Here is a 27,946-nt window from a genome sequence, read left to right as displayed (position 1 = left end):
AGCCAGAATCAGAAGCCATTAGCAAATCATTAGTAACTTTGACTAGCGCTGTTTCAGTGCTGTGGAGTTTACGAAATCCAGACAGAAATGGCTCAAAAAGATCATTAGAGGAAAGATGGGAAAGTCGTTGAGAAGCCACTGTTTGTTCTAAAATTTGGATGAGGAATAGAAGATTAGAGATGGGATGGAAATTATTCAGATTATCAAAGTCCATGTTGTTAGTTTTTGGTACGGGGGTGACAGCAGCGATTTTAAAGGGATAGTTCACCCAAATATGTTTACTCACCCTCATGTTGTTCCAACCCCATAAGACCTTCGTTCATCTTCGGAGCACAAATTAAGATATTTTAGATTAAATCTGAGAGCTGGATCACTCGTCCATTCTAGTCCATAGGCTTCTTCAGGGATTGAAACTTGCCAGCCCCGAAAAGTTATTAAAGACATCGTTAAAATAGTCTAAGTGACTACAGTGGCTCAATCTTAACTTTATCAAGTGACGAGAACACTTTTTGTGCGAAAAAACAAACAAAAATAACGACTTTATTTCAACTATTCATTTCCTTCACTTTAGGCCTCTAGTCAGTTAACGTAGTGTGATTGCGTAGAGCTACGTGGGCTCACTATTGGCCGACGCTGGTCATGTGTGTGATGTGGGTGACGTACAACAACAGAAGCTTACGCTATTAAACTATTAACCTGACTCGAGGCCCAAAGAGAAGGAAGTGAATAGTTGAAATAAAGTCGTTATCTTTGTTTGTTTTTTGCGCACAAAAGTTTGTCTTGGCAACCTTTCTATTCTAGTTATTCCAGTTATACGCATGTCTTTTAATTGCAGTTCATATTACTTCCTCAGTTCAATTCCTCAATCTCAATTCAATTCCAAAACCATTCTCAATTCCATTCTGAGTGGAACATAACATTGGTCTGTGGTTACTCAACATTCTGACACGCTTCATGTTTACACAACCTTAAGATGTTTAAGTTGGGAAGAACACAAGATAATGTTAAATTATAGTCACGAACCAACCATAACAAAAAAGCAGAAACCAGCTGGGTCCAGCAACAACACTAATGCTGCTCGAAACTGTTTTTATTCAGCAGGGCATTAGAGAAATCAAAATATCTCATGCAAATTTCCAGTCTGTCCATATGGATTATACACTCACAATCCATAAGGAAAGATGCCCAAGGGCGATTGCACTCCAAACAAGATCATGTTCACAGCATGTACCTAACATATGGAGCACTCTTGACCCCTTTGATCTTGCAAACAAATGATCTATAATGGAGATCCTCATGTGGCCTCTCTACATGGATTACCATTAGGAATCACTTCAGCCTCAACAGAGGTAATCCAACATGCTCCCAGTGGGACACGTTTTTCTCAGAAAGTGAAATGACGAATCTAAAGGTTCTTTGAGTGGCAAATTTGGTCAAACCGAACCCAGATGCACCACGCCAATCCAACGTTTAGCTGTTTTAATGAGGCACGGCACCATGCAGACTGAGGCATAACTGTAAAGCAGTCGTGCAATTTGACCCAGAACTCCAGAAAGGTCAGAGAAAGAAAAGAAGTGATGGAGGAGAGAATCAAAGAAGGTTGGGAAAGGAAATGAGGGAACAGCTGGACACAAAGTTGTGCGCGTGCAGGAGGAGACGGGAGGGTGGATCAGTAGAGGGTGAAACAGGCTTTCATAGAGCAGGTCATGCATATAACAGCAGAACTCACGGACACGAAGATCACAGAGATGCGTTTTTTTAATAATTCAACTTTTGAAATATAAAACATTGTGTGTACAAACGCAGTTCACATTGTACCTTCTGCTGAACTGCACTGGCCTTCACTCAAGCTGTCCTGAGGGCAGAGCTCAAAGTCAGGGGTCAATGTCAGGGGTCATCTGATAGCGGGGGATATGACTCAGCCCAGTACAGAGGCTTTACTCTGTGTCTGTTGATGTTAGCCATCTTCACTCGGTGGCCCCCATATTCCACACACACACCTGCAATTACGTCAAACAAGCTTGATGTTAAATGGCACCATTATGACCGAAGGCTGTAGTTAAGAAATTATAGGCCAATTGGCAAATCAGTACAGAAAATATACACTTGACATACTGTGCAGATTGTTCAGTTCCCGAATTAAGTCGTTTTGTGGAATATGCACTCAAAATATGATATAATAAAAATTCACTTGTACATTGTCAGATTTTTTTTTTGTGTGTGTGTAAATTATATTAAAATATAAAATCTTGTTGCATCAGCTGAAAATGGACAGTGGGAAATGTTGAATTTAGATGTAAGTTTTTGAGTAAAGGGAAAGATTTGTTATTGTTTCATGCTCAGCTGCCTTAAGATTTGGAAGAGTCTCTATTGTGTTTGTGGTTGTGCTGATGAGAGGAGATTATGTTTATGCTTGTGGGTGGCTATGGTGAGTATGGTGTGTTGCTTCACTCAGGAGCAGTAATGTTAATATTTTATTTCTTATCTCTCCTATGCATTGCATTTAGTATTAAAAAAGATTTTCAACACTGAACGGACTTCGGCTGAACAACAGGCGAAATGCATTATCACTGCTTTGAAATAAGCTGTATAGTATTAAGCACTCTGTTGGAGGATCTACACTGTAAAAATGTCATAATGAACTAAGAACAGGAAAAAAACAACACTTGCAAAAAACAGAGGCAATAAAACAGCAACAACTTTTATTAATTTTTTTTACACAAATGTATGATTAAAGTGGCAGATTATCTATTAAAGGAGTAGTTCACTTTAAAAAAGAAAAACTTTTTCTGATAATTTACTCACCCCCATGTCATCCAAGATATCACGTCATTCTTTCTTCAGTCGAAAAGAAATTAAGGTTTTTGATGAAAATATACCAGGATTTTTCTCCATTTAAAGGACTTCAATGGGAACCAAACGGTTCAAGGTCCAAAAGACAGTTTCAGTGCAAACTGTTCAAAGGGCTTTAAACGATTCCAGACGATGAATAAGGGTCTTATCTAGCGAAACGATCACTCATTTAAAAAAGAACAAAGTTTAAGTTTTATAAGCTCAAATGCTCGCCTTGCTCTGTTCTGTGATGCGCGTTCGTGACTCTCCTGTTCAAACTCGTTCATTAAAATGAACAAATCTTTTCCCAAGTCAACTCGTTTATTTCGTTCGTTGAATGAACCAAATGACACAAAAAAGATTTGTTAATTTTGATAAAAGAGTTCAAATAGGAGAGTCACGAACACGCATCACAGAACAGAGCAAGGCGACCATTTGAGCTTATAAAACATAAACTTTGTTATTTTTTTCTAATGAGCGATAGTTTTTCGACCCTTATTCATCGTCTGGAATCGCTTAAAGTCCTTTGAACAGTTTGCACTGAAACTGTCTTTTGGACCTTGAACCGTTTGGTTCCCATTGAAGTCCATTATATGGAGAAAAATCCTGGAAAGTTTTCATCAAAAACCTTAATTTCTTTACGACTGAAGAAAGAAAGACGTGGACATCTTGGATGACATCATGGGGGTGAGTAAATTATCAGCAAAAGTTTTTTTTAAAAGTGAACTACTCCTTTAATAAAGACTTATTTTCATGTGCTCATGAAAATACTATGTTGTTACCACAAAACTCTTTTACCATAATTTGCAAACTAACCAGATCCATTTTTGTGTTGCTTTTCTGATCACCCACAGCAACAACAAGACCTGTGAAACGCGAGTCATGACAAAAGAGCTAAAGACTTGTAGAAGCAAGCTGAAATGCCATGGTTGCTTCAGCAAATGCGTTTTTATGCCATGTTTGCTTTTGTTAACACTATCAGGTTACGGTTTAGTGTAGGTGGTGCGTTTGTGATAGAGCTTGACATAGCACCACTCATCGTCACTCATTGGCGCAATACACAGCTAGCCAACGTCGTACAACCAATGCGAAAATAAAATCGCCAGATTCACGTTCATTTGATTACAATAAAACGAATCATGCTTTTAGTGCCACACTGAAAGGGTCCCAACACGTCCAAGAGGCAAAGTAGCCCAATATTTTACAACGCATTCTCACCCCAAGGCCTCACCTTTGACCATGCTTCAATATTTGACGTTTTAGGCGCCCTTTAGCGTCACTTACATGACGCGATCCTACGGCGTCATCTAACTGACGCTAAAGGAAAGCGTCAGTTAGAGGACGCGGTTAGGTTTAGGTGTGGGGTGGGGGTAGGGTACACGCGATCCTAGGGCGTCATCTTACTGACGCTAAAGGGCGCCTAAAGCGTCAGATATTGAAGCATGTACAAATGCTTCCCAAGGCAGTTAAGTGACGCCTTGGGGGTGAGAATGGGCTTGTCATGCCTAAAGTTACGTCTTTTCAATAAGCCAGGTTGCAAAAAATAAAAAGACAATACTGTCCGTTTAGTATTTCTTCACTTCAAGCTGGTACAGAAATAGCTGTGAATTTATAATCTACCACAATCTAAGGTGTGATCACTTTTGGCATAGAAACAGATGTCAAATTTAGAAGTCAAGAAGAGAACAATGTGAAGATGACCTGCACACTTCGCAAAAAAATAAAATAAAATAAAATACGTAGACTATTGACACAGCTACTCATCAAATAACTTATAGGAACACTATAGCTACAATTAATGAGAACTGGAGCTTTCCAGCTTTTACCAAAAGACCAAAAAAGCACCATAAAACGTTTAGTTATTATTTTTCTCCATTTTGAAGTTTGAAAACTGAAGTCCCACTTCCTTATAATTCTAGATAAAGAGTGACCACACATTCTTCAGAATTTCTTCTTTTGTATTACAAAGAAGACAAAGGTCAAGCTGGTTTGAAACATCATGAGAACATGATTGTGATTTTAAACTTTTCCTTTAATAATGTGTGTGTGCGCTAGACAGTGCATAAAATGTTTAGTAATACTTTGCAAGTGTAAACCCCCTGTTTAACACACCAATAAAATTGATTTGAGTCTTGCAATGTAGACTAATGTAAGTATCATAAAATAACAAAGGCACCGAAAGGAGACAACGTGATGTCTGGGCTCTAAATGTCACACTATCCTGACAGAGCTTCAACACTCTGAAGACCTCCAGGGTCCAGACAGTCAGACAGAGATGTGACTAATTCTGCCGACTAAATTCACTGTGGTGTTTTAGTGCAGATACTTGAGGACATCAAGTGTGTGTTTGTGTACAGCATGCCTTTTTATTTTACACAACACAATAAGAGTGATTGTGAAGGGGAAAAAAACAAGTCATGTTTCCTAAGGGCAAATTCACTTCTAGATAAACTCATTTTGTACTGTTCAGCATTCAGTCAGCGTGGTATCATACTTCTTCTTTTAGGGTTTTAGAGTATCTAAAAATACAGTCAGGGTGATAGTGAGAAAAAAATCTTTGATTGCACTTTTTGTGTGAACGCTGAATAATGTGTAGCAGGGAGTGGACACAGCTCTGGAAAAGTTTGCTGATGTTGTTACAGCTGTACCATAACTAGAATATGACTTCACAGACCACAGCCAATCAAAACTAAAAGAGCTCATTGGCCAGATTCAATCAACAGAGCAATAACACCAGCTATTGAAGTCAAAATTATTGCCAGTGTTTGGGGGAAAGTTTAATATCTGAACATTTCGTAGCAAGGCTCCATGTAAAACTGAAAAGCTAACTTGCAATTGCTCTATTTTGTCATGTGTAGCAACATTAAGGAAGAGTGGACAACATAAGCTTTCACCAAAGCCCTTCTGCCCACTAACATTCAGATGATTGTGGCAACATTCCTCATGTTTGAGGAGATTATGACAGATGAGTTAAACGTGCAGCCATTTATTTGTACAGTTAAACGTTTGAAAGGATTGCTATAGTGCAAGATGTCACGATGATTTGCATGCTAATCATACCAAACTTTAGTGGTGCTTGCTAAGGCCGTCTTGATTACTATTGCTTTGGGGAGAAAAAAAATCATAGAACTGGGAAAGTAAGTAACCACTAATAACAGTGTAGCAATTACCTACAATGTCATCAACCACAATGCAATCAATATCCCAGCAAACCACAATTAAAACCCAAGTTAACACTGTCCATTTCGTTTTATCAACCATATAGTATGCGCGTGACGTCACCGTCGGCCGGAGTGCCTGCAGTTACTCACAGTGAGTGGCAAAAAGACTGAGCGGCTGTATTTGTTGTTAGCGTGAATGCCGCAAAAAACAAACACAACACATATAAAGCGGGAAAGAGCTTTGCGATCGACTGTACAAAAATCTAAGGTATATTTTTACAGACTGCTATAGAAAGAGGAGCAAATGGATCGCTGCAGTTCACAGAAACAACTGGACTCCGGTCAGCGAAAGGTGGATTCGCAGTTATCATTTTGTGTCAATATGCTGAATTTGGGTGTAAAACCATACCCACGTATTTTGAATTGTTATATTAAAGGGATACTCCACTTTTTTTGGAAATAGGCTCATTTTACAACTCCCCCAGTGTTAAACAGTTGAGTTTTACCGTTTTCAAATCCATTCAGACGATTTTCTGATATTGAGAAGAATATAACCAGACAGTTTCTGGTCTCATTGACTTCCATAGTATATATTTTTTTAAATCAATGAGACCAGAAACGGTCTGGTTACTGATATTCTTCTCAATATCAGAAAATCGTCTGAATGGATTTGAAAACGGTAAAACTCAACTGTTTAACTCTGAGGGAGTTGTGGAGTAAAAAAGTGGAGTATCCCTTTAACAACTGATCAATTAAATATTTATCATTGCATATTCTGCATTATTGGATGTTTTTTAATAAACACTGACCAACTAAAAACTATAAAGTTTTAGAGCTGGACGATATGATGATATATAGGCTATAACACTGATATAAGTGATCACCCGGATTTAGACCTGCCTATATTGTATTTATATAAAGCGTTCACAGGCAAATTTGCTTTATGTTTAGGTCTATATTGCTTTTATTTCCCCGGTGTCGAAATCAGGCAAACATAAATGTCAGGCAACACGATTCCTGGCTGCATGTCAATATCCATGGATCACTGGATCTTTAGTGAGTTGTAAGGAACACTATATTGAGTCCAACATTTAGTTTAAATTGATAAAATTGTTCGTTTTAGTCGTATTTTCTCAGTTTCCCCCTATTAAATCCAGTCACGCAGCAGATCTTTTGCCACTCAGTCAAGGGTGAGGGGGGTTGTTCCGGCGGGAAAGAGACGTCAACGCAGTGACGTGAAGTTGAGGCAACACAAGTCAAATTACATACTAGTTGAGACAGTGAAAACTTAACATGGTGAATTAACAAATTTAGAAACCGTAAGCTGTATCAACTTACAAAATTACAAGACTTGACTGGACATGCGATATTTACGCAACAACTTTGCAACCATATAGTTACCACTCACACTAGCTTCTTCACTCTGAAGAAAATATAAAAACACCCTTCTCAGTAGATTTTAATCTACTAGTCAAAATGCACAGATGTGCTACACAATCTAAAGTGAAATAAATGACCCAAATCCAGGACTGGGTTAAACGATGATCATTGTTGATGACTCAAAGTGTACAGGGAAAAGAGGCAGAGCACTAATCCCAGTAGACTAATGGGAGTTTCCACATCTGGCAGGTTTTTAGGAAGGGTGAATTGGAAAAACAAGAGGTAACACCTAAATCAATCTTTTGAATTTCAGCTTTGTCTCTTGGCTACGTGTGTCTTGTGTTTATGTCATAACACAAGCTTCTTTGCGACCATCTACTGATGAGTTATGCTGAGTAAATTCCAAAGTTTATCTAAAAGTTTGAGTTTGGCATGTTGCAGCTGCTGAGAAGAATGGTTCATAAATTGAGGAACACCATGACTTGATAGCCCCGCAGAAGACTGCTGTTAATCATCTCGCGTAGGGATCCTGACAGGGTTGTCTGTGCTGGTGCTAACTGAAAGCAGATTGTTGTTGCAAATGGGCTGAGAGTCCATGTTGAAACAGAGGAACGCCTTGGATTACTGACTGTGGTTGATTAAAAATGGGGGATTGTTATTGTGTTGCGTCATGCATTGGCGTGGATGCTGACAATAATATGTTCTCCTTCTTTTGCCTGAGAAACACCGAGCATAAAACAAAGCAGTCGTTCGTACCGTTTTAACATTACAAAAAAGGGTAACACTTTAGAATACGGTTCCTTCGTTAATTAATAACTACACAAGAACTAATGAGTAACACAATATTAACAATCTAGTAACTATTATTAACTAACAAGAAACTCTGATTAACGAACTAGTAAGTAATAGCGCACAGACGAAAGTGGTAGTGCACTATTAAGTAATCAATAACTACTATTTTTTTTAATACTTCCCAGAGAACTACTGAAAAAGTTTATTAACAATCTAGTAACTACTATTAACTAAAATAAATTCTTATTAACGAATTAGTAAGTAATAGCTCAGAGATGAAAGTGTTACTAGATACTTCTGTGGGAATTACTAATTATTTGGATCCGTATTATAAAGTGAAGATCATTGGAACTAACTAGTAATGACTCAAGTGTTACTAAAGACATTTTCTAAAAGTATACCAAAAGTTCACCAAAAATCTCAAACGTTTGCACAAATCATGACTAGATCAAGTAGTAACACTTGAGTAATTACTAGTTAGTTCCAATGATCTTCACTTTATAATACGGATCCAAATAATTAGTAAGTAATAGCTCACAGATGAAAGTGTTACTAGATTTCTGTGGGAAATACTAATTATTTGGATCCGTATTATAAAGTGAAGATCATTGGAACTAACTAGTAATGACTCAAGTGTTACTACTTGATCTAGTCATGATTTGTGCAAATGTTTGAGATTTTTTGGTGAACTTTAGTAACTTTTAGAAAATGTCTAGTAACACTTGAGTCATTACTAGTTAGTTCCAATGATCTTCACTTTATAATACGAATCCAAATAATTAGTAGTTCCCACAGAAGTATCTAGTAACACTTTCATCTGTGAGCTATTACCTACTAATTCGTTAATAAGAATTTATTTTAGTTAATAGTAGTTACTAGATTGTTAATAAACTTTTTCAGTAGTTCTCTGGGAAGTATTAAAAAATAGTAGTTATTGATTACTTAATAGTGCACTACCACTTTCGTCTGTGCGCTATTACTTACTAGTTCGTTAATCAGAGTTTCTTGTTAGTTAATAATAGTTACTAGATTGTTAATATTGTGTTACTCATTAGTTCTTGTGTAGTTATTCATTAACGAAGGAACCGTATTCTAAAGTGTTACCCAAAAAAGTACCATGGTGGTTCTTTGATGGTATTACCATGATACCAATAACTAATGGGAATGTCCAGGTGTACTATTTTGTAAGTGTAGTGTCACTATCACACAACTGCAAAGTGATCTTTGTTCTTCAAAAACATCCGACTCATCCTGCTTTTCTGTCTCAAGGGTGGCTGACTCCTTATGTTCTTGAAACAAATGACTGGTCGAATATAATGGTCACTCTTTAAACAAGCAAACCTTTCACCGCAAAGACCTTTACCTCGCCCTCTCTTGCTTTCTGCACTACTATGGGTCACTGCCTTAGGCATGCCAGAGTTTACTTTTGAGGATCTCCTATCTCAAATAACAATCCCTTTGACTCTTCTAGGCTTAACTCGGTGAGGAAAATGGCTCCGTCAGGAAACATCGGGTATGTAACTGAAAACAGTGGGCAGGAGGCTGTTGTGCAGTCAGTGGGTCTCAATAAACTCTCACACATCTGGGAATCAATTGATTTAACGGCCAAAAAGAAATATGGCCTCCCTCTTCCCCCGGTGTGTGCTCACACTCTGAGCGTCCCCACGCGCCTCCAAAAAGACTCCAGATTCCAGGAAAAGTTGAAGTGGAGCTCTCGACTCTATAAATCAGCCTCCCCCCGGTGAAAGAGGAACTAGGGGTGAGGCCGAGAGCCCTCCACCCCTCTTCTGAGAGGGGAACTGGACGCCTTTACACGCTCCCTGTCTGAAATTGCCTGAGTATCTTCAGTGTTACGGTCTGTAAAGCTTTTTATAGCCCTGGCCATATAGCCACAGAGGTGTCAATGTCAAACCCCTTCAAAAACAGACCATATTCTTTTAGCCATTAGTGTCGGTCCATGGCCATGGTGCCGTGTCCACTTAACTGCCCGTAATCAGCAGAGCTCCTGCTCCCCTTTACCAGCTCTGGTATGCCTCACTGATGGGACGAAAAAGGTGATGACAGCAGCTCCAGACAAAGGATGAAAGAGGGCTAGATGACTAGATGCGTCTGGACGTCCAGGAAGGCTGAGGTTGATTAGAATGGGAGGTGTTTGCGTGATTCAGATTTATGCCTACGCAAGGTGTATGTGTTTCCACAGCCTTCAACTGACGCATCAGCCAAGCCCTTGTGAACCATAACTTGTCCTCACATGCAGATTAAACTTCGAGAAGGCGATTAGTAATGGGCAAGATTCAACAGTGAGTCAAAACACGTGCACTCAATAACACACGGCTGAACTGTGAGTTAATAACCAAAAACAGCGAACACCCGTACACAGTTCTGAGGGGATTTTACTGACCAGGACAGGGGAAAGGGTGGATAGGTTGTGGTATATAAAGACTTTGCAGCTGATGTTCTCTGTTATGTAGCCCAGTGTTGTGGAGCCCCCTCTCTCCTGTGGGACATTCTGCCTGTGCAAACAAACCGACCCCCGGGCCTCTGGTCTAATGGGAACCAGACTTACCCCAGCACCAAGGCCCAGCAATCTCCCCTCTTTTTGCACACACAGTCATCACGGGTTCCAGCTGAGGGATGCAGTCCAATTATCCCTAGCAGACCTGAAACTATTCCCTCTCCCGTTTCCCACATAGCAGAGCACCACGATGTTCCACTCAACCTTGTGACCCCTCAAAAACAAAATGCATGTACAGTATGTACAAACTAAGGCATCATGGCCATTCAGGGGGCAAATGTACCCTCAGATCTGAGCCAAGTCTGATAATTTCTGTGAATTGAGCAAGTATTGCATAAAGATTTTCAGTCTACATTTGATTCAAGTCAAGTCAAGTTGCAGCTTCCAGACACCGTTTGCTTCAAAGGGTTAGTTTACTATCTATCTATCTATCTATCTATCTATCTATCTATCTATCTATCTATCTATCTATCTATCTATCTATCTATCTATCTATCTATCTATCTATCTATCTATCTACCTACCTACCTACCTACCTACCTACCTACCTACCTACCTACCTACCTATCTATCTATCTATCTATCTATCTATCTATCTATCTATCTATCTATCTATCTATCTATCTACCTACCTACCTACCTACCTACCTACCTACCTATCTATCTATCTATCTATCTATCTATCTATCTATCTATCTATCTTTCTATCTTTTTCTTAACTATCTATCTACCTACCTACCTATCTATCTATCTATCTATCTATCTATCTATCTATCTATCTATCTATCTATCTATCTATCTATCTATCTATCTACCTACCTACCTACCTACCTACCTACCTACCTATCTATCTATCTATCTATCTATCTATCTATCTATCTATCTATCTACCTACCTACCTACCTACCTACCTACCTATCTATCTATCTATCTATCTATCTATCTATCTATCTATCTATCTATCTATCTATCTTTCTATCTTTTTCTTAACTATCTATCTACCTACCTACCTATCTATCTATCTATCTATCTATCTATCTATCTATCTATCTATCTATCTATCTATCTATCTATCTATCTATCTATCTACCTACCTACCTACCTACCTACCTACCTGCCTGCCTACCTACCTACCTACCTACCTACCTATCTATCTATCTATCTATCTATCTATCTATCTATCTATCTATCTATCTATCTATCTATCTATCTATCTTTCTATCTTTTTCTTAACTATCTATCTACCTACCTACCTATCTATCTATCTATCTATCTATCTATCTATCTATCTATCTATCTATCTATCTATCTATCTATCTATCTATCTATCTATCTATCTATCTATCTATCTATCTATCTATCTATCTATCTGTCCATCCATCCATCTTTTTCTTATCCTATCTATCTATCTATCTATCTATCTATCTATCTATCTATCTATCTATCTATCTATCTATCTATCTATCTATCTATCTATCTATCTATCCATCCACACATCTTTTTCTTAATTATCTATCTATCTATCTATCTATCTATCTATCTATCTATCTATCTATCTATCTATCTATCTATCTATCTATCTATCTATCTATCTATCTATCTATCTATCTATCTATCTATCTACCTACCTACCTACCTACCTATCTATCTTTTTCTTAACTATCTATCTATCTATATCTATCGGTCCATCCGTTCGTCCATCCATCCATCTTTTTCTTATCTATCTATCTATCTATCTATCTATCTATCTATCTATCTTTTTCTTAACTATCTATCTATATATCTATCTGTCCGTCCGTTTATCCATCCGTCCATCCATCCATCTTTTTCTTAACTATCTATCTATCTACAGTATCTATCTATCTATCTATCTATCTATCTATCTATCTATCTACCTTTTTTCTTATCTATATATAAGCTGATAAAACCCAGCATTTAGTACTTTGAGCATATAGTACAAATGTTTTAGCATAAGCAATTGCATGTTTTTTCTTTAGTCATTTCTTCTCTAACATATGGCAACACACGATTCAAGCCACCTGAATAAAACAAAGGTACATGATGTCCCTGCACAGAGCCGTCAATCTCTTTCAGTCAGTCAGTCGTCCTAAACTTATCAGACTTCCCATCTCCAGTCATTCAAGCACAATGCTCTTTCCTCAATCTCTCCTTTCTTCTCTAACGATTCATCTCTCCAGTTCCTGTTTTCTTACTTTCTCCTTCTTATTCAGCCGTCTCTTTTTCCATTTCACTTTCTTTCTTTTCCACCCCCCACATCTTTCTCGTCTCCTTCATCTCCCTCTCCCCTTTTTTTCCATTCCCCGCCCCCATGTTACAAAAAATCAGTTTCAGTTTTTATCACTCTTTCATACTGAGCACTATTGTGTTTGTCCTTGGCCTAGTGCTACTGTAACTTTCCTAGTGGCCTTGTGATAGTGACTTTCTTTGGCAGCTGCAGAGTAATGAGTCGAGCAGCAATCTAATGTGTAATACAATTCACTAATTTCCTGCTCCAGACGCCCACGGCACAAGGCAAGCACAGTCCATCGATTGACTCTAGATTGTTCACTGTTGGATGATACGAGCTGAATGATCTCATTGTGGGGTTTATGGGTTATCTCAGAATGTTCAGCCAGTTTTTGGACTGCTTTTTATTGCAATGGCCCATTTTGCAACACACTGACTCACAGGACAATTGAAACTAATATGGAAAGTACTCCAAAATGCAATAAGCCCCCACATTAGATTGCGCCACTACGCAGACAGAGGGTTTTTCCCTACGTCTTATAAACAGAAAGTCTTTTATGCAGTTTTTTCCACCTTAAAAAAAATCTTTCAGTCGATCAAGCATGCCACTCAATCTGAATGTTTTCACTGATTTTTGGTCAACAGCCCACTCTCTTCCTTCAGACTATTTCCTTTTTTCTTTTTTTGAGTTGTGGTGTGGTATGTCATGTCGTGCATGTGTGTTCAGTTTAAACAGTGCGTAAGCAGTGAAACATATTGAGGTTTTGAGGTATAAAGTCATTTTAATGTCATCAAAACTGGGAGATTTTGTCTTTTCATTGTATCGTCTGTATCTGAGCACAGACTAGTCCTGACAGGCTCAGATTGGTGTGTTTTCTGACAGGTTTTTTTGTTATTGTTGTTTTGTTTTAAGCATGGTAGGAGTGGCCTACACCAGACTTTCCCTTCTGGGGAAGTGTGAATGTGAATAAGCGTCTATGGTTTCTGCAACATCAGCAGAAAGGCTGATAGAAACCTGCCTGTAATCGCTACAACGCGCCTGTGGTGCATTATCGAATGAAGCAGGTGTCTGTAAAAAGACTGATGCATGTTCATCTGAGCTGCTTTTTTAAGAATGTGAGGTGTAACCCGAGGCTTTGGATCCTTGCCTTATTGATTTGTCTTGAAAGTATTATAATAATCTCCTTAAAGCGTCTGGAAACTCATTTTAGATCAATAAATTAACAAAGTTCGGGAGGAACATGTTCAAATTGTCCTCTCCTCGGACTGTACGCCAAATAGGCATACTACTTTACCCTAACTTGTGAACGTCATTTGTCTATTTGAAGAGTTCAGATGCAAAAGCCTCTAAATGCCATTTGAAATTTTCTTCTTTAATAATGATTTTTATCAAAATTGTATATTTAAGTTCAGTAATTTCACTTAAATAACAATTAATAGGTAATTATCATTGCCATTTAAGTGAAATTACTGAACTTAAATATACAAGTTTGATAAAAATCATTATTAAAGAAGAAAATTTCAAATGGCATTTAGAGGCTTTTGCATCTGAACTCTTCATTTCCTGTTTACAATGTCTGTTTGCTTTAATGCAGCATTTCCACGTCAATCTTTCTCTTTTTTACAAACTGTTGTCTTGGATTTTGAACAGCATTTAATCACTATAATGTAATCTTCAATATAAAGATTTTTACTAAAAATAATGTTGATGCTTAAAAGTGAAATTCAGCTCAGGGAGTGTTTAATGAAAGTTTAAGTTTGGGGTGTTTTCAATCTTTTCAGGATCTGCCAAGAAAAGGATTCATGCATGCATTGCATATAAATGTGTTCTGGTAAATAGTTTGCATGTGTGCATTTGCAGCTGTACGAGATTATATACGGCAAACGAAAATGAATGACATGAAAAAAATCTACTCTGTTTTTCTGAATTAACGAGTTAATTATCTCAGAATTACGAGATACATTTTTTATGGAAAAAACGTTTTTGCTCTGTTTTTCTGAATTAATGAGTTAATTATGTAACTCATTAATTCATAAAAAACAATGAAAACATTTTTTTTTTCAAGAAAAATTCATAAAAACAGAGCAAAACTTATTTTGCATGAAAAATTGTCACGTAATTCTGAGATAATTAACTTGTTAATTCAGAAAAACAAGTTTCCTCAAGTGAATTCAATGCGCTTCCGTACATACTAGGGGTGTAACGGTTCACAAAATTCACGGTTCGGTTCGATATGATACACTTGGGTTCGATACGGTTCGGTACAATTTTTTTGATTATATTTTTATTAAAACTGACATCATAAAGTTTGATATTTTTTAACTTTGAGCAATGATGGAGCTATACTTGACTTATCTTAGGAGCATATGAAACAAAACAGCTCCTATTGTAGTAGTTATAAACAAGGTTTATTTTAGTTCAGATTAACATTTGAGGGCAGCAATTGTATTCATAATGTCAAAATAAAACCGATGTAATGTTACTAGAAAGCATTATAGCCTATTATTCCTGCCAAACTTCCATGGTAACAGTTGGTGTTACTACAGTAAATCCATGGTGAATGTTGCTGATCTGTGGACACTGGATATTTCATTCATGGCACAATGTTTCTCCTTGTTTCCACGTCAGCGCTGTTTGATCCGAGAATAACAGAGAAATGTGAATGTTTCTCACTAGATCTCGCAGCGATGTTATTACTTCAGTGGCAAATGTAGTAATAGAGCTGCTTGATTAAGATCGGCTCGCGGCTCACGCTGCATTGGTCCAAACTGATAAACGGTCTGTCAACCACACAATAACGAGTAGCTCAGTTTCGTTCCGTTTGCATTACATTTTGTTGTGGTCATGCCAGTGTCTCTTACATTATGAGCACGCTTGCCACGCGCAACGTGCCTATTTGAAATAACGAAATTTTGGTCGGCGGGAAAAATGGTCCAACGAACCGTTCGGTTCAAAAATTCGTACCGAAAGCCTCATACCACACGGTTCAATACGTGTATCGCTACACCCCTAGTACATACCCATTCGACTTTGGTGCCGCTAGGTCCATTCTGAATGAGTGTAATGCACCCCCAATGACATTTCTAAGTCATGGACCCCTGGCAGAAACAAACGAAACACAAACAAACAGTCTTGATCCCCATCAGCAATAGGGAACGAAGCTCTAGACGTTCTGTTTCTCTCATCGGGGTATTATTAGACCAGACGTGCTCCATCAGAGCAGCGTGAATACACAGTATGATTTGTTCAGAAACGTGTCCGTGGAGGATACAACTTCATTACACCATGTCTTCTGGCCTTCCTTTGTCATTCTTCTCTTTTACAGGCCTCTCGAACTCTCACCACATCTGCTGCCACGTTTCCATATGCTACGGGCCCAGTGTTGAAATCATTTTCTTTATGAGGTGAAGAAAAAAGGAATTAGCATCCAACACTGACGATGTGGCAAAAGTGAGGAAACAACAGAGTTGGGGGGTTTCTAAGACCCCCAAATCCATCTCCCAGCGCTCTACTCCCTCCCACCACCACCACCACCACCAGCTGAAATATTCAGGGAAGTGTGGGATTACTTTCACAAGGAGAACTTGAACCCCTTGACTTCCTGCCCGCTGATGAGGTCACTAGTCTCTGAGGGAGTGTCTGTGAAATGCCTCCCGCTCAATAACAGCCCAGCCAAGGCCAGAGAAGAGCGGGGGCTGGTGCAGTCAGAGGAGCTTTGGAAGCAGATGAACGAGGGGGGCGGTGGAGGAGTGACGGAACTGGGCATGGCAGGGGGGTCTGGAGGTGATGATGAGGAGGACTGTACCGTCCAGACTCTGGGAACTCAGCCCAAACACAGTGTGATTTCAGATTATGGCACGTTTATGGGCGAGCCACATGGGGGAATTCTTAAGTAACAGTGAGTTTAAGAAGCTGTGAGTGTTTGCTATCGCAGATGAATCCTTGAGTGATGCTTTACAGGAGGGAGAATCCATATTTCTGATGGATATGCTGAAATTACGTTTTTTTGCTGTCTCCCCTTACGCCGCCTTCACACTGGCAGTTGAAATCGGCTCCGATGCGGCTGCGAAACGACTGGAAGTCATTCATTTCCAATGGAGATTCGCAGGCCGCATGCGAATGGGTCCGAAACGGGTCCGACCGAGTGCGGTGCGAAGAAAATCGTGTCCGTTGGTCATCCGGATGCGTTCAAAAATTTGAACTCTTGCGAAAAGCTACGGACGGTTCCTATCCGACAATTCCAGCGGAAGATGAGCGTTGCTATGGTATTGATAAACAAACCTGAATTGATAACGTTTAATAAAATAAATAATGATTTTATAACAAGAAGTTGTCATGTCATTTTTTTCAAGACTTTCTAACGTTATTAGGGGGGCAGTTAACACAATTAAATTGTAGGCAGACATTAAACTATTGATCACCATATCACAGTTTTTTTTAGTCGACCTGACATGATCAACGTCCTCAGCAATTTCTCACACAGCAGCCTTCATATTAATATTCCTATTAATAAGAGAGATGAACAAAATCTCCACCAATTTTGTTCTACCCGCGTCCGACGCTTTTCACTGTGTAGTACGACGTCCGTTGGGAACGTATTGCGTATTACGGAGCTGATTTCAACTGCCAGTGTGAAGGCGGCGTTAGGCTCTGGGCTTTTGTTGCAGATGGTGCTGAACGCTTGGAGGGGAAATAACTGAGAGAATAAGCCTTTTGACAAATCCAAACCAGATAAAGGCCTAAATCCCTCGTATGAATGTACTGTCTGTGCAATGTTCAATGAAATAAGCCCAGTTACAGACTTTTTATGGGGCGTCCCGTCGCAGCTGGGCTGATGTCGCCGAGAATGAAGGCCGAGCACCTGGTACGCCATACCAGAGGCCGGCTCATTTTAGGTGGGGGCGAGTCGCACTCACAAAGCCATCTTGTTCGAGCTTGTGGTCCAGATGGAACAGCTCTTTTGCCAAGGATGCCGCTTTCCACTTCCTGCACAAAAATGAAAAGGCCAGTCCTTTCAACAAAGAGTCGTACACAGACCCTTTCATACTGTATATCTCTTCACTTGTGTCGTACACTAGCTTCCTGTCATGCATGCATGTTTAACCTCACACTCTTTCACTGCAGTGGAGAGTCACACTCTCCCCATGAGATAGGCTTTTCTCTTAGCCCTGCATGGGCAATAATAGACTAATGCTTTCCAGATGCGGTCTTCAATGGCCGTACCCAACTGTAGAAGTGCCCCTCTCGCGGGAGTCCTAACGACGCCTTGGGGGCCTTGGAGAGGGAAAGGTTTGAGTCCGTAGTACCCCCCCAAAAAGCCTTTCCCATTTTACATACTCGTCTCCCACTGCAATCACAAGCTGCTGATCCCTGATCAGCACAGCTGGAGGTCAAAGGGACAGAGAGTGAAATTCTTTTCTCAATCTGGTTCAACTTGTTTTCCGATTCCCATGCCATTTACACCACAAAAGTGAGCTAAAAGAGGTGTATATGTGGTTTGTAAAAGGATGGGACTCCTTATTAATTGCTTAGCTTTTCAACAGGCCAGATCTCTAATCGCCAGATAAACTCATGGGAATGTGACCTGACCATGTGACCTGTTTGTTTTATTAAGGCAGCAGGGAGGGCGATGAGAGGCTGGGAGGCAAGGCACGGGTATCTGAGCTGTGCAAAGCATCCTCTCATGTTTCAGGGCTCAAATGGTGTCCATTTGCCTCAAATTCCTCCAATTCCAAACTCGAGTACTTTATGCAAGCTCTTCCGCAGGGCCCCAAGTTGATCTTTTGGAGATGCTGCTCTGGCTTTTCTCCTGGACCCGTTTCCATGGTCCTTCTGAATCACCAGAAACAAGTACTGCATGTTCCCCAAGGGAGAATCCACAGCAGCTCTCAAGTGCAGGTTCGCTTGACCTAACTTTCTCCCTCGGAGAGAGCGCGAGATCTGCCTGAGACAGACTGTTCTCACAGGAAGAAGAGAGGGTGGGATTTAGTCTGAGAAAAACAAGCCCGATGGCTTTAATATCTGACTCAGCGCAGGGCGGAAAGGGCCACTGGGGAACAACCAGAGATGCAAAACCTTTAGTCTGTTGACCATGTTAGTCCTTCTGATGAAACCAGCACTTTTCATTACCGAGTCTATATATAAAACTTTGAATTGGTTCTCTCATTTGTCTTAAAATCGAATTGAGGTGGGCCTTCTCAAATTAAGATTAAACTAAACAGAGTACAAAGACCATACAGGGGTGCGTTTCCCGAAAGGATCGTTAGCCAACTATGGTCGCGAGTTCCGTCGTCATCAGCATAGTTTGTGCATGTGCGAACGAACGTGCTCTACTATGTAAGAACAAGCCTATTATTGAATCTGGAAATAAAGCAAAATAACATCGAAAAAATAGTCCTCAGATGCCATGTCTGTGATTTTATCAAAACATCTAGCATTAATTCAATCTCAAACTGTTCTCCACTACTCCACCACATGCGTGACATCATAAACCAACGTAGTTGAACGACCATTTTGCAACAATATGGTTTCGAGAAACAGTCGTGACAATTTGATTTCTTCACCGATGCATCGTACTATGGAAGCGAAGCATTGAGTTACGTCGTTGTACGGGAAACACACACCAGAATAGCAACTGTGAGTAATACTCAGACTCCGTGCAGGAACAGGATGGAGCAACTCCGTGAGAGTATGTCCATCTGCAACACACACACTGTGGAGCCCACCCAAAACAAACAAACAAAAGTTAAAGTCACTCTCTGAGTTTTCTCTCTGAAAAAACAGTTCCCCATGTTTAGCATCATGTGACAATTTAAGTCCTCCTCAATAATAAGGCATCTAATTGCTGTTTTGGATAAACTTTTGTACCTGGATGTAACCTGTAACTGGAAGCAACTAAACCTCAGAAAGTTCTGAGGTATTTAGTATTAGGTATTTAGTATTTCTCAATCTCAGTAAACTGTAATAAGTTACTCATAAGTTTTATAGAATGATTATAAATTACTATAAAGCATTCACACGTAAAACCTGAAAACATTTGTTGATGAATCACTAGATGACAGAACAGGCTTTTGTCTCTCTGGTAACTCATTGCTGAGGTAGACCAATAAAGATTAAAAACACAAAAAACTCACAGTAAAGATCTGGACAAATATGTTTGACTTAATCGTGTCATGAGCCAACCACACATTCACAACCAATATGGTTGTCTGAGGTTCTTGTGGTTGCCATTGCTGATGTTTCCTAAATCCTAGAGAAACATGAAACTGTCGGACGTTTGGATCACTTTAGTATTGGGCAAGCCGCCTGTTAGCAACCACTAACTTACCAAATCACAGAAAGTTCTTCTTCTTTTTTTTTCTGTGGAAAAAAAGTCACCCAAATCTGCGTACCTTCAGTGACTCAAGGTTTTGGGCGTTAGAGGCGCCATCTTGTGTTGTGAAAATTGTATAGCAAAAATCCCAGCTTTCATTTTTTGGCTCGGTAAATTGCAAACAAAAAGTAGGCGTTTATTGTCATTATTCGAGTTTACAACCTGCTGAATGAAACGATATGGATATAATAGATTAGCTTTAAATGAAATGTGATAAAGTATATTTTCAAAAACTATACTGTAGGCCGCACCACATCCAAAACAAAACTTATTTTGGCTTGTTAAGTTACACATAATAACTTAATACACTTAGCCTAAATAATATTTCCCCATTTTTACATAGGATTAATTCTGAAAAACTACAGCTTGAGAAGAACAGTAACTTGTGTTAAAGAACAGTAACTTGTGTTAAAATGATATAGGCTAGTCTAAAATCCGTGTAGACAATGTCAAACTAGCCTAAAAGCCATTAAAATGATGACGGTATGGCAAAAACGTTTAGTTACACATAAAAATATTTTTTACTTACTTGTAGCTAGATTCCCCGTCAGATGAAAAAAAAAAACTAGAGAAAAGGAACTAGACATTGTCGGGGATACACGTGTAAACGTTCATGATTTGAGCAGGACTTACTGTAAGCTAGTCTATAAAACTTGTAAATAAAAATGTTTAGCTGTAACCACTAGATGGCACACGTTTTCTGAATATGCTTACAGGTTTCCATGAACGATTGTATTCTTGTGCCTTATGGGAAATGCTCTAGCGCCCACCTGTTTGTGAAACTGAAACTGTTGTGTTGGATGGATTTCAAAGTAGAAAAACTTTGATAGTATGTTCTGGTAAAATGCACCACAGTAATATTTGTTTTATTGACTACTTTGGGGATTTCTTTTTTTTTTCTTTTCTTTTTTTTTTTTTTCTTTTTTTTTACAGTGTAGGCCTATGAAAATGTGATTTCAACCTGAAACATGAAAACGAAACTGAAACTTTTTTATTATTATTATAAAAACGTCCCCTTTCAATGGCATTTGTTAACAGTTTCCACAAAAAAATAAATAAATAATTAAAAAATAAAGAACTGCATTTACTTGCAACACTTTAGAATACGGTTCCTTTGTTAATGAATAACTAAGAGCCAATGAGTAACAAAAAATGAACAATCTAGTAACTATTATTAGCTAACAAGAAACTCCAATTAACTAATTAGTAGGCTAAGTATATCCCACAGATGAAAGTGGTAGTCTACTTCACTATTAGCTAATCAAAAACTATGTCATGATTTGTACAACCAAACACAAACCAAACACATTTCAAGCGTTTTCGAGATTTTTGGTGAACTTTTAAATATAATACTTTTAGAAAATTTCTTAAGAAGTATGTAACACTTGAGTCATAACTAGTTAGTTCCCATTATCTTCACTTTAGATATACTTTTATTTATTTAAAATGGACCATGCATATGATGGACATCTTAGCTTTTCAGCAATGTAAATATGCCAGAATTAGCCCCAAGGCTATTTTACATCTGCAGTCCCCTGTCAGGTCATCACAATATCAAGTAACAAGGCTAAACATTGAAATTAAACATGATTCTACACAATTTAAAGGACACCATAATATTCAAACAACATATTATAAGAGATATCACTGTTTTCAGACAGGGCATACCCATACACATTTACAATAAAGTTGTAGCTACTTCAAGTACATTGTAAGTATGCTAAAATACTAATTAATACATTAAAGTGCTGGATCTGGTTACATACAAATAATTAAACAATACTACAGTGATCATATCCATATACCTTAATTTGCAAAAAAAAAAAAAAAAAAAAAATCGTTACAGTTTTGATGTATTTTGAGCCATTGTTTTAGCTGGTTCTTAAAACTGGGGTGTGTCACAGGGTGAGTCTGGCATTCTCTAACAACAACCGGTAGCTTGTTCCAGATCTCTGACCCCTTAATTGACAATACATATTGTCCAAATGTTGCACGCCTGTAAGGCACCATACAATCACTCCTGATGGAAGCCGTTTACAGTTCTTCCCTCTCCCTGTTTTTTCAATGTAATGAATTCACTTAGTGGGGGTGGGGCAAGTCCATGCAGGATCTTCTCTATAGCACAAGCATATTTGAGCTTTAGAAAAATATCAAAACTAGGTAAGTTATATTTCTGTAATATTAAGCGGTGATGATGATAAGAAAGCGGTTTTCTATCAAATATTTTTAAAGCTCGTTTGAAAAGTGACTCCATTGGTTTAAGTGTTGTAGCATTTGTGAGTGACCAGTTTAACAGTTTTCAATATGAGAAAGAATCATAGAATACAGATCCAAATAATTAGTAATTCCCATAGAAGTATGTAGTAACACTTGAGTCATTACTAGATTGTTAGTCATGATTCTTAGTAATGAAAAGCCAAGTAGGCTAAATCTTCACTCAAGATATGCACACACACACACATGAGCTGAGACATACATAACATTTTTTGGGGGGGAGGTTAAATAATAAATTAACTGTATATGGTATTTGGGTGCGGCTGAAGACTCAATATGTTCCAGTACTGACCATGACTCAGTGATTCAATGCCAGACAGTCCATGAGGAATGCTGGAAAATTGGTCACAGCACAAGTGAGGTCCTGACAACTGCATTTTACAAATCCATTTTTTAAAATTATTCAGCTGATACATAGACAGCATAGGCCAATTATTAACAGCTTTACCAAATCATAAGTCTGCTATGCTATACAAATTGATAATGTTAACAACCTTGTGTATTCGTTTACAGTAGCAGTTAAAATGTTAATGTGTGCTAGTCATTTGTCCTGTATTAGTTATTGATTAGTTTTGCATGAATTACGAAACTGTTTCAGTATTCTCTGGGAAGCATTAAAGAAATAGTATATTGATTAGTAAATAGTAAAGTACCACTTTCATCTCGCGCTATTACTTACTAGTTCATTGATCAGTTTCTTGTTAGTTAATATGTTAATATTGTATAAAGTGTTACCATTTACTTCACTATTACAATTAAATCCTAATTTAATCATGACAAACTATCTATTGTTGGAAAGGTCTAAGACCCCTAAATAGATATTTTAGCACTGTTGTTTTGTTCCAAAATATGTAGGAAGTTACAGTAATAGATGAATATATGACAAAAAAATCTACATCATGGAGCTCTGACCTTTGTCACAAAACGTCGACGCACACACTTTTAATAATCGAAACTTTGATTTTCATGCTAAAAGTTAAAACATGCTAAAACATATAATCTTAGTATTTGTCAATGAAAAATTATAAAATAATATTATCCTCTAAAAAGTAGCTATATTATCCTCTAAAATATAATAAAAATATCACCTTTTTTATTACATAACATATTTTATTAGTTATTATAAATTAGGTATCTTTTGAAAGTTTACGAACTCAGAATTCATCCTGTGAAAAACGTTTTGAAATTGGACGCTGCGTTACCATAGAAACGGTACTCCAATTTTTTTTTATCGGGTAATAAAAAAAAAATAAAATAAAAAATATCCCCTTTTGGGCGTCATCATGTTTCAAAATTTACGATCAAAAACGTTTCTAAAACACATATTGTCAGAAAGGTCTGAGTCTCAAGGTTACATATTTTGTGAAATAAGTGATATCTGGACAGAAATGTAGGCTATTAATTTGTTGCAGAATGCATTCAATTAAATCCAATGGAATGTACTGTATGTCACCCGGTGGTTTTTTTGGTATTACACCTAAACAAAATCTCATGGGAACTTCAAATTTTTGTGATATCAACTTCAAATTTGGAAAATAACTTGGTAAGAAATATGGCTTTGATTTTATAGTAAAACATATTTTGTAAAATAAATAGTTTATATTAAAAAACAACAATTAAGTGTGTATATTTGATTTAGTCAGCTGTAAATTTAAACTTCCATAACTTTTTCATACCGTATTTTCATTTTTTTTTAAAGTCCTTTCACTTCGACAATAATCTGCTGAGTTTTTTCTTTAAAACAAGACCAAACTTAGGTCTGTATTCCAAATCATTCTTGAATTACAACCATTTAAGTTTGAAAAGTGCATTTTAATGTCTATTCTCAAAAGGGGGATGACAGTTTAATGAACATGAGATCCTCTCCAAACAGCCTTTCAAATTCCTGCACGACTGTAAATCATCACATTGTTTTTGTTGGATGAAAATCTTTTCCTTTCTTTGGGGGAAATCAAACAGGTTAAAAAAAAAAAGAAACTTCATGGGAATTAATTAAGTCAATTATGAAAGGAGATTTCTGGCAGGATTTGAGTATTGCTTCAGAGCTTGCTCATACCAGAAATCACGTGATCTCTCAGCAAACCCCCCCTTCTCGGCTCTACCACGCGTCTCTTTAAAGCTTCCAAGAAGAAATATAAAAAAAAAAACGGGAAAGGGTGTCCCAAATCAAATCCATGCGCCCTAAAAATATAAAGGAAAGACAACACGGGTTATATCCGATGACATTGTTTATGTTACTTTTCAAATTCAAGGACTTTTTGACATTGATCATGGGGAAACATTGAAACATCCTATCACCTCAGACCTTTTGTTAAATATGTGTCCGGTCTTCCCGGGTCTTACCAAGCAATTCTCATTGTATCTTTGTTTCCTCAATACACTTCATTAATGTAGAATGGAAAACGTTTGTGATCTTAAAATAAATAGTATTATACTGAACAAAGTCTAGTTCAGCAGCACATACCTCTAAGTGCTAATTAAGTGCTGCTCTTTTCATAGAATATTGTAAAGGTGACTTTACTGTTTACACCCAATCCAGTTAGGAGGCAGGAATAGCAAGGAGGGACATGCGTGCTGGAAAATGTTTGTATACAAATGGCTTTTCCTGGAAGAGATTAATTGATGTAAATCTCTGGGATTCCACCACACATTTTAATTTACGATGTAAAAAATGTCAGAGTTTTGATTACTTTTACTATTACTAAAAAGTAGCCTAATAGTTATTTTCATTAAATATTCAAACCAATAAATATATTTTATTGTTAAGTTTTATTACCACCAAGTTTTGTTACAGTGTGTGTATGAAAGCAGGTCTTTAAAAAATGTTACACGAACTAATTTAAAACAAACAAGAGCAAGAATAGAAAGTTGTGGGAAATAAAATTCCTGACACTGATGGTGGCTGTTTGTGCATGCGAAGTATGCGCTTTATCTCTGCTGTGGCCTCATCCATTGGCCTTCAAATGGCTAAAAGGAACATATTTGTCAAGGCTAGAACACACTATGACTTTTGTTTTGCCTGGAGTCGATGCTAGTTGACATAAGCCAGAGTAAGTCAGTCTGCAGAATTTGGGCGGTCGAAGTTGACAGAATATAACAGAAAATGCGTGTATATTTTTACCTTCATTATGATATACAGATAGAGGATATAAAACATGTTTGATAATTCAAGTGCTGTTTTCATGTTTGTTGTTGCAAGTCTTTGTTAGCACGCCTACTTGAAATCCCACTCAGAGCGCGTCGAGTAGTTACATTTAGGTCTGGTAGTGTCATGTGTTTTTCAGTCAGCAAGCGTTTGCATAGTGTTTTAAAACCTGTAAAAGTTATGTAATGTATATTCAGCCTTAATTATGTCTATATTAGTTATTCCCTACCTCAGTTCAGCGTTTTCATATGCAGGCTTGTAGGTTTACGATTTATACAACAATTAGTTCCAGTCCTCAAATTTGACCCAACAGTGCTGGATTCTCCCTGTTTTGTCTGTATTTTTTTTACTCTGCATGGCGGGGATTTTTTAGTGACTCCAAGATATGACACTTTTTATGAATAAAGATTGTTTTTCTTCATCGTTAAACAATGAGTTACACATATTTTGATAAACAAGTGATTCTTGTCACGTTTATTGATTACAATTCAAAAAGTGTTTGAGTAGGTAATTGAATTATTCATTCAACCGATTCATTCAAAACGCTGATTCATTAGGGGAACAAATAACTGCGTCTTAAAGGGATAGTTAATTTTGAAATTAAATCAGAGATCACTTCCTCCTGCTTTCCGGCGCTTGCGCAGACCGAAGTGCCGGCACCCTTAGATCACTTGGACATGACTGTGGTTACAAGAGCTAAAAACTATATAAATACCGTTTGTTTTCTCACACAAACCGCTCGTTTCGTGTCTTAGGCCATCAATGTGTACTTACTGTACATTTACGAGTCATTAAATCATGTTTAATTTGGACTTCTCTGTGCATGCTCTTTGAGGTGGTGACCATAGACCTCCATTATATGACTGACAGACAAGAACGGTTTGACCTAAAAACATCAAAATTGAAAATACTGTGGAAACAAAGACACCTACATCTTGGATGCCCTTGAGGCAAGCTAAAACATCAAAAATTAATTTCAAAGTGAACTATCGCTTTAATTCAGAAGCTTCAAAAGCCACGGTTGTATTCCACCGCTATATAACGTTCTTTGTTCCTCATTGCTCGAGAAACACAGGACGCATTTGAAGCAACCTTCGAATTGAGACAGCCTTCATCGCACTGATGTGACGCAACCGGCCTGCGACAGGCTTTCTGACTTGGGAAGCAGCTTATGTGACTAGTTTTTGCTTGGAGATGAAACGATTATTCTGTTTTGCAACTATTTACATTGACAGAACAGAAATAGACTAAATAACTGTAATTGTATCTAAATATAAGTCACACCACTGATCTGCCTTTATTCAGAATTACAACTATCGCTATAGTGTGTTATTGCCTAGAAACTGAGAGGAATTTTCTTTTGATGTCTGCTTTATTCCTGCGGTTTCAACACATTCCTGTCTCTCTCCCCCCCACAAGCCCTCCTATCTCTGACATTAAAGAAATAAACAATGTTATGCTGCATGTCTCTCCAGAGCAGAAGACTCGTGAGGTTTTTTTTTTTTTTTCACAGACACATTTTAATCTAAATAAAAATGTAGTTTTGTCATTATCATCATAAACATGTTAATTAAAAAAAAGATTAAAGATACAGTGCATTTACCTAAATGTGAAGTGCCCCAGTCCACTGAGAAGACAGGAATCTCTGTTCTTCGTCAAGAACTCGATACCCCAAACTCTCACACAATCTCAGGTTATTCCTGACCTAGTGCTTCCTGACTTCTTATCAGGATCCAAGCAAGTTTCTTTCCTTCCCGGATGCTTGTAGGTAACAATTTCACTTTTTATACGCCCATTGAAATGAGCCAGAACTTATGGAAACATGTTTGTTAGTTCTTGTGTGCTTTCATTTTTATAGCTATATTTTTTATTATGTAGCCTAGATAAATCAAAACAGGTGACCATGGGAAGTTATCATGCTTTTTTTTTACTCCAATAAATATTATTCAGGGATTTTTTCTTTCTTAATTGAAAGTCATTTTCTGTACAAGTTAAGGTATCAGTGGGACATGTTGTCACATCATATGAGATAAGCTAGCCTACATGCCAGCGTGTTTTTGTGTTCACTTGTTTACCAGTGAGCTTTTACAACAATTTAATTTTGAATTTGAAGGATAAAATTAACTAATATTATCCTAATTTAATAAAGTTCTGAACATGTTGTAGGATGACAACATGTCTACTGAAATAGGCTATGACTAACTAGCCAAAACGCTCGGTAAATTCC

At 37.8% G+C, this 27,946-nt stretch overlaps 1 protein-coding gene across 2 annotated transcripts in view; it reads right to left on the bottom strand.

The window, feature by feature from the left end:
* s1pr2 (sphingosine-1-phosphate receptor 2) overlaps positions 1 to 27,421 on the bottom strand; it is a 64,298-nt gene extending 36,877 nt beyond the window's left edge. Inside the window, exons 1-2 of one of the 2 annotated variants that reach the window (XM_039685999.2) lie at positions 27,323 to 27,421; positions 1,819 to 2,000 (exon numbers count right to left, since the gene is read on the bottom strand). The gene's annotated coding sequence lies outside the window, so the exon portion shown is untranslated. Of the gene's footprint in view, positions 1 to 1,818; positions 2,001 to 12,893; positions 12,911 to 27,322 lie in introns of those variants that run through there. The other variant, XM_089128773.1, reaches the window with a different exon arrangement.
* Positions 27,422 to 27,946: the final 525 nt, after the last annotated feature.

Source organism: Pimephales promelas, chromosome 3 (genome assembly GCF_988280905.1).
Source record: "Pimephales promelas chromosome 3, fPimPro1.hap1.1, whole genome shotgun sequence".
Taxonomy (NCBI): Eukaryota; Metazoa; Chordata; class Actinopteri; order Cypriniformes; family Leuciscidae; genus Pimephales; species Pimephales promelas.
Note: the sequence above shows the minus strand (reverse complement) of the source record. Positions and strands in the feature narration are given on the sequence as shown.